Source organism: Mustela nigripes, chromosome 14 (assembly GCF_022355385.1).
Source record: "Mustela nigripes isolate SB6536 chromosome 14, MUSNIG.SB6536, whole genome shotgun sequence".
Classification (NCBI taxonomy): domain Eukaryota; kingdom Metazoa; phylum Chordata; class Mammalia; order Carnivora; family Mustelidae; genus Mustela; species Mustela nigripes.
The window spans coordinates 92,184,764-92,198,891 of NC_081570.1; positions in this window are offsets into that span (position 1 = coordinate 92,184,764).

Genomic DNA, 14,128 nt, shown 5'->3' on the forward strand with positions numbered 1-14,128 from the left:
CTGCATTTTTCACTCAAATGGGCTATCTCTAACAAGTTTTTAGGGGCACTCTTTTCTTTCACAAAGCAGTCTTAAGTCACAGTGTAAAGGGTTAGTTCCAGCAGCAAAGTGGGAAGCACAATACGTTGTTTGCTTTCTTAATAGTACAGGGTGATTTTAGTCTTTGTGGAGTTTTATAGCACCTGGGACTCATTTCCATTAGTTTCCCAGCCTACAACCATAGCTCCTGCAAAATAGCTCTTAATTAACAATTAATAATAATTAATAATAAATTTCTTATTAACCAAAAGAAAAAAGAATACAACAAACATCAAATTCTTTAGCATCAAGACATCTTCTCAATTCAAGTCCTGTTGTCAGTAGCTTTAGGTTCTGAAAATTAATTTGGATCTTTTGTGACCTCTATAAATTTATGTTGACTGTATTTTGCCTAAATTACCTTCCCACTGTGATCATTCAGACTGACTGAACATGTGCTGTGTGCCAAGGCTTATTGTCCAGTGGAGGAGACAACCCAAAAGCACAATTATGAAAAAAGGAGTGCCAGGGTAGAGGTAGATTCAGACTGCTGCCGACACACAGAGGGAGGGAGAGACCAGCTGTGTGGGCAGAGATGTGTGATGGCGGCGGTAGTGGTTGTGAAGAGGTGAAGAGGTGGGTAAAAGAAGGTGTGTGCTTCGTGGGAAAGTAGATGGACGGGCGTTATAAGAATAAAGTAGCATGTACACAAACTCAGAAGCCTAAGGATACACAAAAACAGCAGAGGCCAATAAGTTCTATGGAGGGACAGAAATACCGTGTGTGTGGAGGGAAAGGAAAGGATTGTGTGAAGCTAATGGTTAGCGATGAGGGCAGAAGACAGGGCCAAGCAGTAAAAAGGTCTACAGAGGAATCTGGAGCCTTACAAGAAGGCTGTCCTCAAAGCCCATGCCTGATGGGCAAAAGCACTTTAGAATAAGCTGCTTTTGATATCTTGCTAATGAGACTTCTTAGAATTCAGAATTCATGCCGAATTCCATTTTCTACTGAACTGTGTCAGAGCGAGTTTCCACAGCCCTCTCAGAGGAGCTAGCGGACTGCAGACTGTGTTATGAGACCTCCAGGGCCTGGCTTCTCAGAGGAAGAAAGCTGAAGAAACCAACTGTTAAAAAGACCTTGGCAGAACTAACTTGGGAACATAGGGAACCTCATGATAACAGAGATGGGGAGACCCATGTCCAAGATCCTGGGAGATACTCCAGAAAGGGCAGTCCCCTAATAGATGATGATGACGATGACGATGATGATTAGCATAAGGCCATACTTGCCCAAGGAAACATTACGAATGCAAACAGTGAGCCTGTGTGTGGGCACTCATGAGAGATGGAGAGGTTCAACCTTAAGCATGTCTGTCTAAACATCTTAAAGCTGTCTAAACTAACAGGATACAAAAAAACCTCTGCGTGCGGCCCCAGAGCACACAGGTTCTTACACGTCCCTGATCGGTATGCTCATAAATGCCACTGTGCGGTTCCAAGCTTGAAATACTCAAATAGTAAGTTTTGAGTTAAAGCCATAATTCATTGGAAACTTTCATTTTTAGACAAAACTCTTTCATTTTACTACCCACAAAGTTGAACCCTAAGTTACAAAGAAAGTAGAAGTTTTGACAGTAATGTCTAGAGATGCTTTGGAAAGAGATCAAGGTATATCCCCTACCCTTTGGTGGACATTTGTCATTTGTGCCTGGGGGGCGTTCACTTCCCCTTCATCTAAGGACTCCTTTAGGGCATGTGGTCTTGGTGGATGGTCAACAATGGCGCCCTACCAAGGAAACACAAGTTAAGACATCAGTCTCCTTCCCGAAAACTAAATATCTAGTAAAATGACAGAACAAGAATGTTTGGAGTTTTCTCCCTCCTTTCTCCCTACTGCCTCTTCCTCTTTCTCCAGAGAGTCCTTCTCTAGAGTTTTTAAGGTATTAAGTTAGCCAGGTTTAGTTTCTTTGCTTACAACCAAACAACCCTAATATAATGTGTTGTAGTTCATGCATCTCTGTAATCTTGTGAATCTGGTTTAATGGTCAGAAGCGCAACCAACAAGGGAAAGACAGACGAAGGAGATAGAGATACCAAGGTTTCAGCTTTGTACAAAGTTCATTAGAATTTCCAAGTTGCTTCAAAATGGTATGGGGGTAGGAGGAGCAGATGGGAAAGACTGGGCGCAGAATGGAAAATTCTGTAAACGTGTGCTAACAGAGGCTCTTTCGGGTGCTAATCCAGGTGATGAGAAGCATTTTGGGCAAACCATGAGAATCATAGGCGTGAGGGCAATAACATGGACCTGCTGAGTCACCCCGGAGACCAAGGTCAGGGCAGCAGCAACAAGGTGGAATCCACTCACCAAAGTGGCATTCTGGAATTACTCAGGGCAGTATCAGATGCATGAGGCAGAGCCCCCCAGAGCAACGAGCCACCGCAACCAGGGGATGCACGGCAGTATCTGCTGCAGCAAGAGGCAGCAGTTTAGGGCCACTTGCTCAAACCTTGGCTGGAAACTTCCTATCATTTCTGACACGGTATCCCCACTGGCAATTTTCCCGGAGAATGGGAGGGTTCTAAGGGCAATGCAGAGGCCTCGGGGGCTCTTCTGCTTCACCCTGTTGCCCTCCAGTGGTTAGGCGAGACTCCAACCTCAGGACTCTTCTGGTTCCTCTACAACCCACATATTCAGGCTTACAAAGAGCAGGATTTCCCTGTACCTCACATTCCAGATTCTTTATCTATAAAGGGAAGTAATACAGCACCATGGGTCTGGAGTTGAAACCCTGCCTCTCCTGTCCCCAGAGGCACACAGTAGGTGTCTCCTAGGGTTGTTGTGAAGGTAAATGAGATAGGGCAGATCAAGCATTTAGCCTAGAGACCCACACACAGTAAGGGCTCAAGTGTTAGAGGAAGTGCCAGCAAAGATGCTCACCGCTGTGACTCAGAACAATTCTAGTCCCTTTATTTTTACCCTCAAAGTCCTAAAACATTCTGCATGAGAGAAAATCCTGCTGGGTCCTACAGGCCCTACAACAGTCATGTGGCCCTAGAGGACTTCTTCTGCAGGTGGGGAGGCCAGGAGGGGGGTTGGCTCTTGCTTCAAGAAGGGGGAAGGGGAGCATCTGGCCACAAAGTCCCTTGAGGCCAAGTGGCAGCTGATTCACACAAATGGTATTTGGATCGAGGGGAGGGGAACAGGAGAGGAGCCTGCCCCTGCCTCCCGGAAACTGACTCCTCTCCCATCATCTCAGCTGCCATCTTTCATCACCCAGACCTCCCCCAGATGTGGCAGCCAGCTTGCTCGCACAGAACCCCCTCCCACACCAGCAACATGTTGAGACTTCGCTGCCTGCCCAGCACTTTTAGGGGCTGGGTTCCTGTTCCTTGTAGAAGAGGTAGAGAACTACAGCAGAAAAAAGTGGGGGTAGGGAAAAGGACTAATAACTGGTTTATTTATTTATTTATTTATTTTTTAATGCATCTGGAGGAAAAAAAATTACTTCTTCATATACAGGCTGTTTGAATATCCTGGCCAAAAAAAAAAAAAAAATGCTCCTGTATAGTAGACACTAGGATCAATGTTCTCAGAGAAAAATCAAAGGTTGGGACAGCTAACCATGCGGAAAGGTAAAATCCTTCCACTTATACAACTGCTCCTAGTGAGTCACAGTTGGGGCAGTGTTGGCTCCAGCATTAATGAGACAATGATGTTTAGCTGGACACAGTGGGAATTAATTGGTTTCATTCAACGTCACAGTGTAACCACAAGGGAAAAAATTAATCTTCATTTAAAATATAGGATTTTCACTATATTTTTCAAAATACAGAAACTTCCAAAGTTTTTTTTCTATGTTCATGTGCAGTTTTTTGTTGTTGTTGTTGTTGTTATTTTTTGTTTTTTTACGTCAATAAAATCCCACTTAGAAATGGTTTTGCCATCACACTGCCCTTTTTAAAATGGTCCATGGAAAATTAGTGGTGCTGAATTCCCACCTCACTCTAAAAAGTTTTCTGGAGGAACTTGAGCGCTCATTTCCAGTGGCTTCATACCTGGACTCCAATAGCAAAGTTCACACTGGGTGCATAGAAAAGAAAAATAAATGTTATTATTTACTATCCAAGACCCTGGGCTAAGCATTAGAGGCACTGCTTAATTTTGCAGATTACAAACATGAAGCTCAGAGAGGTGACACCACAGAGTTGGGATTCAAACCTGCCCCAGTTCTTTGCAACTGTGATGTGACCTTGATAGAACATCATACTCTATAGCCCTGCTCTCTCTATTGCCATCTCTATGGCCAAAGTATTTGGCGTATGTTAAGTTCTCAATGGATGTTTACTCCTGGTGATTCTTTTGACCTCTTTAAGTAGGATGCACCTGAACTTACTTCCTCCTAGGGTATTCCATTTTAAGCCAACCACAGTAAAGCCCTCAACATCTACAGTTCTCTATTGAATTTTAAGAGCAAGGTGAGAATATAAAATGAGAATTATACAAAAACATAAAATGAACCCTGGAAGTACTGGTCATTGAGAGAAGTAACAAAGCCTGTTGTGAATTCACATTGCTACTTGGTTGTTACAGGTTTCTTCACAGCTTTCAGTATTCTCAAATTCGAGGAGGGAAAAGGGTGAAGGAAGGGAAATACATTGAATCACTAAGGATGAGGACAACCAAAGAGAGAACTGTTTAGTCTAGATGGTGGCTGGCTACAAGTGTGGGGACTCAGGTGCCAGCCAGCCAGGTCTCCATCCATTTAGCTGTACATTCTCCTTCCAGTTGCCCGCAAAGGCATCAGAGATCTTCCCGCCTCATCCTTGCCCACGACCCATGGCGATCCTAATCCTGTGAGGACAAAAATATTGTTACCCTCATTCTACAGATAAAATAACTGGCTTAGAGGAGTCAGGTAATTTGTCTAAGATCACAGAGCCATTGAGTGGCTGAGCTGGGTTACAACCAGTTCTCTCTGGGCTCTCAGATTATTAACTAAAACTCTATTTCAAATAAAACCTTACCAAAGTTACCCTTCAGGGACCTTCCCGACTGAGATGGGTAATGATCTGCAGAGATTACATTTCTGATCCAAATCAAACCTAGGCCGAAGGAGACAAGGCAAGGGCCAAAAACAATGATTCATTGCCTACCTTGTGAAAGATGATGGTAATTCTAGGTCAAAGTCTAATGAATGGATGTCTGCATAGCAATTAGCACAGCCAGGCACCCTGGCTGGCAATCTTGGCAGAGCAGCCATGGATTGTCATAGAAACTCGACTTCTCTCTCTCCCAAAGAGGAATCCACTTGGCTCATCCAGGACAGAACAGGCTGCTGCCCAGGAGTGCCCTTCTCCCCCAGGCTGGAATTCTGCTCCACTAACATCTCCCGAGAGAGAAGCAACTCAAGGACAGTCACAGCAAGATGGGATGGCTGTGCTGATTAGTAGAAATATACATCACCCTTCATTTCATCCAGTTGCTTTGAAACTTTGGATAACTCATGCATGCCCCTGAGGACAGCTTCGCAAAAACTACTTAAAGTGGGGCATATCTGGGTGGCACAGTCCATTATGCATCCAGCTCTTGGTTTTGGGTCAGGCTGTGATCTCAGGGTCATGAGCACAAGCCCCACATTGGTCTTCATGTTGGGCATGGAGTCAGCTTAAGACTCTCTTTCCCTTGGGGCACCTGGGTGGCTTAGTGGGTTAAGCCTCTGCATTCGGCTCGGGTCATGTTCCCAGGGTCCTGGGATCGAGCTCCGAATCAGGCTCTCTGGGAGCCTGCTTCCTCCTCTCTCTCTCTGCCTCTCTGCCTACTTGTGATCTCTGTCTGTCAAATAAATTAAAAAAAAAAAAGACTCTTTTCCCTCTCCCTCTCTTCCCTCCTCACCCCACATGTGCTCTCGCTCTGTAAAATTAAAAAAATATATTTAAAAAAATTACTTAAAGAAAATGTAAGTAGAATCGACTTGTTCAATATCTCCTGTCCGCAAGATTCGTCATTTTTAGTCAAGAATGACAACATTGGGATGCCTGGGTGTCTCAGTTGGTTAAGCAGCTGCCTTCAGCTCAGGTCATCATCCCAGCGTCATGGGATAGAGTCCCACATCGGGCTCCTTGCTCCGCAGGGAGCCTGTTTCTCCCTCTGACTCTGCCTGTGCTCGCTCTCTCTCTGACAAATAAATAAATAAAATCTTAAAAAAAAAAAAAAAAAGAATGACAACATTAAGGAACCAAAGAAGATATCCCATTAACATTTTGTCTTTTCTATACAAATGTCTGAGTCTTCCTAATCCCTTAAAAATTTTCAAGCAATATGAATCTAATTAGCATGCTAGTTGAGCCATTAGTTTTATACAAGATCAATGTATATATATATATATATATTTTACCATTATTTACAGTATATGGCATTACATTATGAATCTACCTTCTATTTTACTGGGAAGACAGAGGGTGGAGGATTTAGGGGAGGAGCTAAAATTTACAGAATGCCTAGCATGAATTGAGCATTTTAATCTGCAAGACAACTCCACGAAATACTTATTATCTCCATATTACAGGAAAGAAAACGAGATTCAAAAAAATTAAATAACTACATCTCACAGACAGTATAGAGCTGGGATGCAAAGCCAGGGTTCTCTAATTCCAAAACCTCTGTTCTTTCTACCAAATTTCACATACATTTATTTCACTTCACATGCATCTATATCTGGGATTACTTTGCAATATACAAATTATAGAAAAATTCCAAGATTTAAACTAGTCAGAATCCACTTAATTAGAATTTTGAATTAAATGATTGTCTTCTCCCATCCCCCAAGTCTCTGCTACCATCTATTTTCAATGTGTCAGAATAACAGTTAAATCGTGACACAGCGACCATGGTTGTTTTTAATTTTTAAGGTATTCCACAAAGGAAGATGAAATTTAGCTCATCTTCCTAAACCAATTCCATTACACTGCTGGACAGGGATTGCTGACATGAGCCCAAGGCATTGTGAGATTCTAAATTATTGAAGAAAGAAGTTCAGGATGAACTTCAGAATGAAGTTCAGAATATACCAATTAGGCAGGGAATGGACTGATGGATTTCCTGAAGATTTTTGGTAGCAAGCTGAAAGAAAGATAATATGGAGAAGGGTGAGGGACTGTCTAGAAAAACTCTGCTATATAGTTCCTTGACTGTGTCAGTTAATCTATGTAATTAAATACATTTTATTTTATTTTTTTAAAGATTTTATTTATTTATCTGACAGGGAGAGATCACAAGTAGGCAGAGAGGCGGGGAGAGAGAGAGGAAGGGAAGCAGGCACCCTGCTGAGCAGAGAGCCTGATGCGGGGCTCAATCTCAGGACCCTGAGATCAGGACCTAGATCAAAGGCAGAGGCTTAACCCACTAAGCCACCCAGGTGCCCCTAAATGCATTTTATTTATTTAAGATCTTTATTTATTTAAGATTTTATTTATTTATTTGACAGAGATCACAAGTAGGTAGAGAGGCAGGCAGAGAGAGAGAGGAGGAAGCAGGCTCCCCGCTGAGCAGAGAGCTCGATGCGGGGCTCGATCCCAGGACCCCGGGATCATGACCTGAGCTGAAGGCAGAGGCTTAACCCACTGAGCCACCCAGGCACCCCCCTAAATGCATTTTTAAAGAAACCATTATTTCCTTTCAAAGGCCTGTATTTTGCTGTGTGGATGAGCAGAAATGCCATGAGCAATGAAAGAAATTGCCTGGGATTGAATCTCAGCTCCATCACTACTCAGTCTCCAGATCACAGGCAAGGCCTTACCTCTTTGGATATGAGATTCCTTGCCAATGAAATAATGGTTAGAATGAGTTAGAATAATGAAATAATGAGTTGGAATAAGATAATCTCTAAGTCCCCATGCATTCATGCATGCAGTCCTCCAATAATTATAAGTGTTTTTAAAGACACAATGTTCCAGTGTTTGATGATATCATCTTGACATTATCACTAACCATCAACATCAAACATTTGTATTTTAAGCCCCTGCCATTTTAGACACAGTGAATATGGAGAAATGACTCAGTCCTGTCCAAGGAGTTCACAAGGGGAAACATGATACATATACCACTGCAGAAGGCGGTCCAAGGAAAGCACCAATGATTGATGTATGCAGGAAGCACTATAGGATTTCTTAAGAATTATTTAAATTGCGGGGCGCCTGGGTGGCTCAGTGGGTTAAGCCTCTGCCTTTGGCTCAGGTCATGATCTCAGAGTCCTGGGATTGAGTCCTGCATCAGTCTCTATGATTGGCAGGGAGCCTGCTTCCTCCTCTCTCTCTCTCTCTCTGCCTGCCTTTCTGCCTACTTGTGATCTCTCTCTCTCAAATAACTAAATAAAATCTTTAAAAAAATTATTTAAATTGCTTTTGTTACTTCAGCAGTAATGCTGAGACAAACTTAATGACCTATGGAGCACTCCTTAGCCACCACATTGGATGTGAGACCATACTCGATATTTCCTCCTCAATATGAAAAGCACAGATCTCCAGACCAGTCACTACATACAATCAGAGGCAAATGGCTATATGCACATAGACGGTCTACACAGGAAATGTAAGTAATTGTGTACTGAACATTCATACACATTTGCCTTCATTTCAGTGTTACCGGAAATGCCTGCTACATGTTTGGTGCTGGGTGCAGTAACAGTGGTTCTAACAATAATGTTCTGACCACAGGAAAGGAGAAATACCGTTGCCTGAGCAATCTGGAAAGATTTCACAGCAAAGATAGGACTTTATCTGAGCTCTCAAGAAAGAGCAGGATTTTGACAGGGATGTACACAGGCAAGGAAGACTAGGAAGACCTATCCTTTCGGGTTGCAGCAATGTGTCCTAGACTCTGTGCCAAGATCGCTGTGGGCCAAAATAAGTAAATCCATATGACTGCAGCAGCAGGTACTTGAGGAATTTCATGGAAGTCAAGGTTAGAAATAAAAACCAAATCCAAAGATCGTCCCTCAGTAGTGAATAATAATGAAGAACATGGGATCTAAAGCCAGACTTTCTGATTGTAAATCCTTCCTCCGTGCGACCCTGGGCAAGTTACTTAAGCCCTCTGTTCTAAATATTAAGTGAGTTAATGTGTGGAAGTACTTAAAACAGTACTTGGCCCTTAGTAAGGGTCATAGAAATATTTGCTATTCAATATACAATGGGGAGATACGAAAGGTAATGAAATTAGCATGTGAGCTGGTCTATTTATATAGTTATCCTTACTGTGACGTAACTATATTAAGGAGCTGAAAAAGAAGTCTGTGGTTGTAATTGTATTGCAAAGTTCAGAGGAATATATATTTAATCCACACAACTAGTTAATGAGTCTCTCCGCCTTGGCAGCGCTCAGCTTGTCCGGATTCCAAAGACATACCATACAGGATAGTTCACATTCTCAGCAACTCCTGGGATTTGGAAAGGACATTTCTCTTCATTAAAACAGTGAGGGAAGATGCATGCCTTAAAATGAAATGATTATCCTATTTCTTATTCACTCTTCCATTGTTTTTATTAGATTTGCTTAGAAAATATTAGTGTATTGGAAAATGAAGATTGTGGCTCATGAAAAGGCACAGAAGATGTCTAGGCAGATTGGCACACATGATTCTTTTAAAAAATGGCAAGGGCATTCTCATCTTAGGAGAAGCAGGAACAATAGCCTTAAGGATGTTCTAGAGATCATGTATGTATTATAAAGACACCCTTCCTCCTGCTATTCTATTACTCACAGGTGACCAAACTTAAGGAAAAAGAACATTGTCGGGGCACCTGGGTGGCTCAGTGGGTTAAGCCACTGCCTTCGGCTCAGGTCATGATCTCAGGGTCCTGGGATCGAGTCCCACATCGGGCTCTCTGCTCAGCAGGGGGCCTGCTTCCCTTCCTCTCTCTCTGCCTGCCTCTCTGTCTACTTGTGATCTCTCTCTGTCAAATAAATAAATAAATAATCTTAAAAAAAAAAAAAAAAAGAACATTGTCACAAATACCTAGAAAAGAGAAGTTAAAATTTTTTTGGAAGGCTCTAAAAATGTAATTTTTTTTTCCTTTGAGGGATAGTAAATATACATATTATAATTTGTTAAGTTTAGAAAATTCCGAGTCAAAATCCCATTATTCTCATTATCCCATTTTCAGCAAGAATTGACTTTCTGGATTATGTAAGTTTTTAAACTATAAATTCTGCTCAAAGTTTTGCAGGTTGGAAAGAAAGAAGTAGGGCAGAATTTCTATTCCATGTGCTGAAGGAGGCCTGGAAAAGGAAGCAAAAAAGCCATCGCACTCCGGGAACTGCAGCAAGGCAGTATGACCTAGTTGTAGGCCCAGACACCTGGCATTCTATTCCAGTCTTGCTCTCATTTGGGCCACATCATTTACTAACTTCCCTGGCCCTGGTTTTCTCTCTCCGTTGAAATATATATTAATGCAGGGGATTTACTATTGTGGTTATGCTCTTGTTGTTTTGGAAATCCCAATTAAAGTAGTTAGGTTGATTCTCTTTCTCTCTCTCTCGTTCCCATTTTGCTTTGTAAAGGCTCAGACTAGGCAGATGTTAGATTTCACGTATGCACTTACAAATATGTGGGTATACATTTACAGTGAAAGTGTACCCTATACAATGATCATATTAATCATTACCATATCATATATAATAATTTTGTAGATATTTAGGAACCATGCTTCCTCTATGTAATGTTATCATCTAAATGTTGAGAGAAGATCACTTTAAACTAGGGGGATATTAATGGGATGACAGGATCCAGCTCCTTTTGTCTCTTGGTTTACTTTCCAAAAAACTCCATTAATGCAGATGAAGGAAGTCTCCTTTTATTCCTGCCAAAGTCTGCATAGGGAGCTATAGCATTTCCCTTGTTTCCTGGGCTCCCCCTGCTCCTTGAGCTCCATCAGCAGTGGTTCTCAAAGAGCAGCCTCTGGACCAACGGCATTATAATCAGCATGACCTGAGAAGTTGTCAGAAATATAAATTCTCATGCCTCATTCCAGATCCACTGAGGCAGAAACTCCAGGGGTGAGGCCCAGAAACCTGTATTTTCACAAGCTCTTCAAATTATATACAAGGTCTTCAGCTGATTCTTGTGGATACCAAAGTGGAGAACCTCTAGCCATAGTATCAAAATGTATAACAAGCCATTTGGGGAACATAAGAAACTAATACAGGGTATTAGAATCTGGTGGTAGAAATCATACACAAAGTAGATTATTACAGTGCATCCTCTTCAAATGTTATTGTGGTGTCCTCCATTGAAAACCAAAATTTTAATATTATTTTATACATAGTTTTATTTCATGTCTTAAATCAAGAAACATTTATTGAGCCCCACCATGTACAAAGTATTGGGGGTGTAGAGATGAAAAAGACCTAGTTCCTGTCCTCAGCAATTTACATTCTCCTCTAGTAATCCAGAAGAGGTGGGGAGGAGAATGTAACCAATATGTATTAAAGCCTTACTATTTGTTCTTTGCAAGTATGACATTGCTTAATAAGGCAATTCTGTCTTCTATCATTGCAGGAAAGGAGACAATCTTGCTGAGGTTTCAAAAACTTGCCCAAGGTTAGAACATTTTTTTTCTTCTAACAAAATTCAAACCTACAGAAAAGTTGAAAAAAAAACTACAATTAGAGACACTTCATCTAGATTTGTTAATTGTTAACATTTCACCTCTAAATATACCATCATGTACCTTCTTAGACATCCTCTTACATTACCACACCATCGTTATCACATCCAAGAAATATATTATTGGTACAGTAATATATGTCTCATAATCTACAACTGGCTCAAAAATATCCTAGATATTTGGGTTTTCCCCCCAAATATGTTCCCATTAAGGATTATGCATTGTTTTCGGTTATTATGTTCCTTTTGTTTCAGTTTTCTTTAATCTAGAATAGTCTCCTTGCTTTCTTTTTCTTAATTTTTCATGATGTTGACGTTTTTTTTTAATTGAAGTGGAGTTGACACACAATGGTAGTTTCAGGTGTATGACATACACAGTGATTGAACATCTCCATGCATTATGCTGTGCTCACCACAACTGTAGCTACTGTCTATCACCATACTACCTTTATAATACCATTGACTACATTCCCTATGCTGTAACTTTTATCCCCATGACTTATTCATTTCATGACTGGAAGCTTTGACTTCCCAGTCCCCTTCACCCATTTTGCCCACTCCACCCACCTCTGGCAACCATCAGTTTGTTCTTTGTATTTATGAGTCTGTTTTTGCTTTTTGTTCGTTTATTCATTTGCTTTGTTTTTTAGATTCCACATATAAGTGAAATCCTATGGTATTTGTCTCTCTGTGTCCGACTTACTTCACTTAACATAATACCCTCTAAGTCCGTCCATGTTGTTGCAAATGGCAAAATACCATCCTTTTTATGGCAGAGTAATATTCGTGTGTGTGTGTGTGTGTGTGTGTGTGTGTGTGTCTGATTCTGTGCCACATCTTCTTTATCCATTTATCTATGATGGACATTTGGGTTGCTTCCATATCTTGGCTATTATAAATAATGCTGCAGTAAACATAAGGGTCAATGTATCTTTTTGAATCAGCATTTTCCTTTTCTTTGAGTAAATATCCAGTAGTGGAATTACTGGATCATATGGTATTTCTATTTTTAATATGTTGAGGGACCTCCATACTGTTTTTCACAATTTACATCCCCACCAACAATGCACAAGGGTTCCTTTTTCTCCACATCCTCACCATGTTGTTTCTTATATTTTTGATACCAGCCATTCTGGTGTGAGGTGATATTTCATGGTGGTTTTGATTTGCGTTTCCCTGATGATAAATGATGTTGAGCATCTTTTCATGTGCCCATTGGCCATCTGCAGAACTTCTTTGGAAATGATGACATTGACACGTTTGAAGAGTTTAGATCAGTTGGTTGGGAGAATCACTGCATTTTGGATCTGGCTGATTATTTCCTTATTTTGGCAAGAATTTTATGTAGATAATGTGTATTTTATTTTATATCAAATCAGGAATCTAATATCAGTTTGGCCCAATACTAGTCGTACTAATTTTGATCCTGTGGTTCAAGTGTTATCCAGTAGATATCTCCATTGCAAAAAATAATCTGCAAGATGATGTTTCAAATACTTTATTCTGTTCTTCAGAAATCTTTTATCCAATGAGATTCAGTACTCATTGAAGATCCTTATGTGAATAATTTATTATATTGTTGACTGCCAAATAGAGATTTTTCTAGTTCTATCATTCCTTCTAAATTTATCCGCTGTCATTCTTTATGAAGACAGAGCTTTCTCTTTCCACCTCTCATTTCCTCTTTGGAGTATTACATGGGTTTGTTGATTCCTTTTTTTTTTTTTTTTTTAAGATTTATTTATTTATTTATTTGACAGAGAGAGATCACAAGTAGGTAGAGAGGCAGAGAGAGAGAGAGAGGGAAGCAGGCTCCCTGCTGAGCAGAGAGCCTGATATGCGACTCGATCCCAGGACCCTGAGATCATGACCTGAGCCGAAGGCAGCGGCTTAACCCACTGAGCCACCCAGGCGGCCCTTTTAATCAAGATATTATAACCCAGCGCCATCAGTTTTTTGGTGCTCAAATGTTTCCCAGACTGGGTTTCCCAGAGGGAATCCAAGGAAGTTCTTTATCTTTTGGTCATGTCATCATGATTCTTTGAGCCCTTCCCTGTTTTCTAGCACAATAACTTATTCCAGGAGCATCTTTCCATGCCCCACACCTGGAATTAACCATTTCTCCAAGAAATTCTGGATCCCTTTGGTAAGCAAGGGTCTTTAGAAATCTTCTAAACTTCTGGGAGTCATAGCTAGAATTTAAACCTAGAACATGGAATCTTGAAGCCTGGGCTCCAAATACTATATGACTATAGTTAAGAATGGTGCCCTCTGGGCACCTGGATGGCTCAGTCAGTTAAGTGGCTGTCTTTGGCTAAGGTTGTAATCCCGGAATCCTGGGATCAAGCGTCTCATTGGGCTCTTTGCTCAGCAGGGAGCCTGCCCATCTCCCTCTCCCTATGCCCACTGCTTCCCCTGCCTGTGTGCTCTCTCTTTCTCTCAATCTCT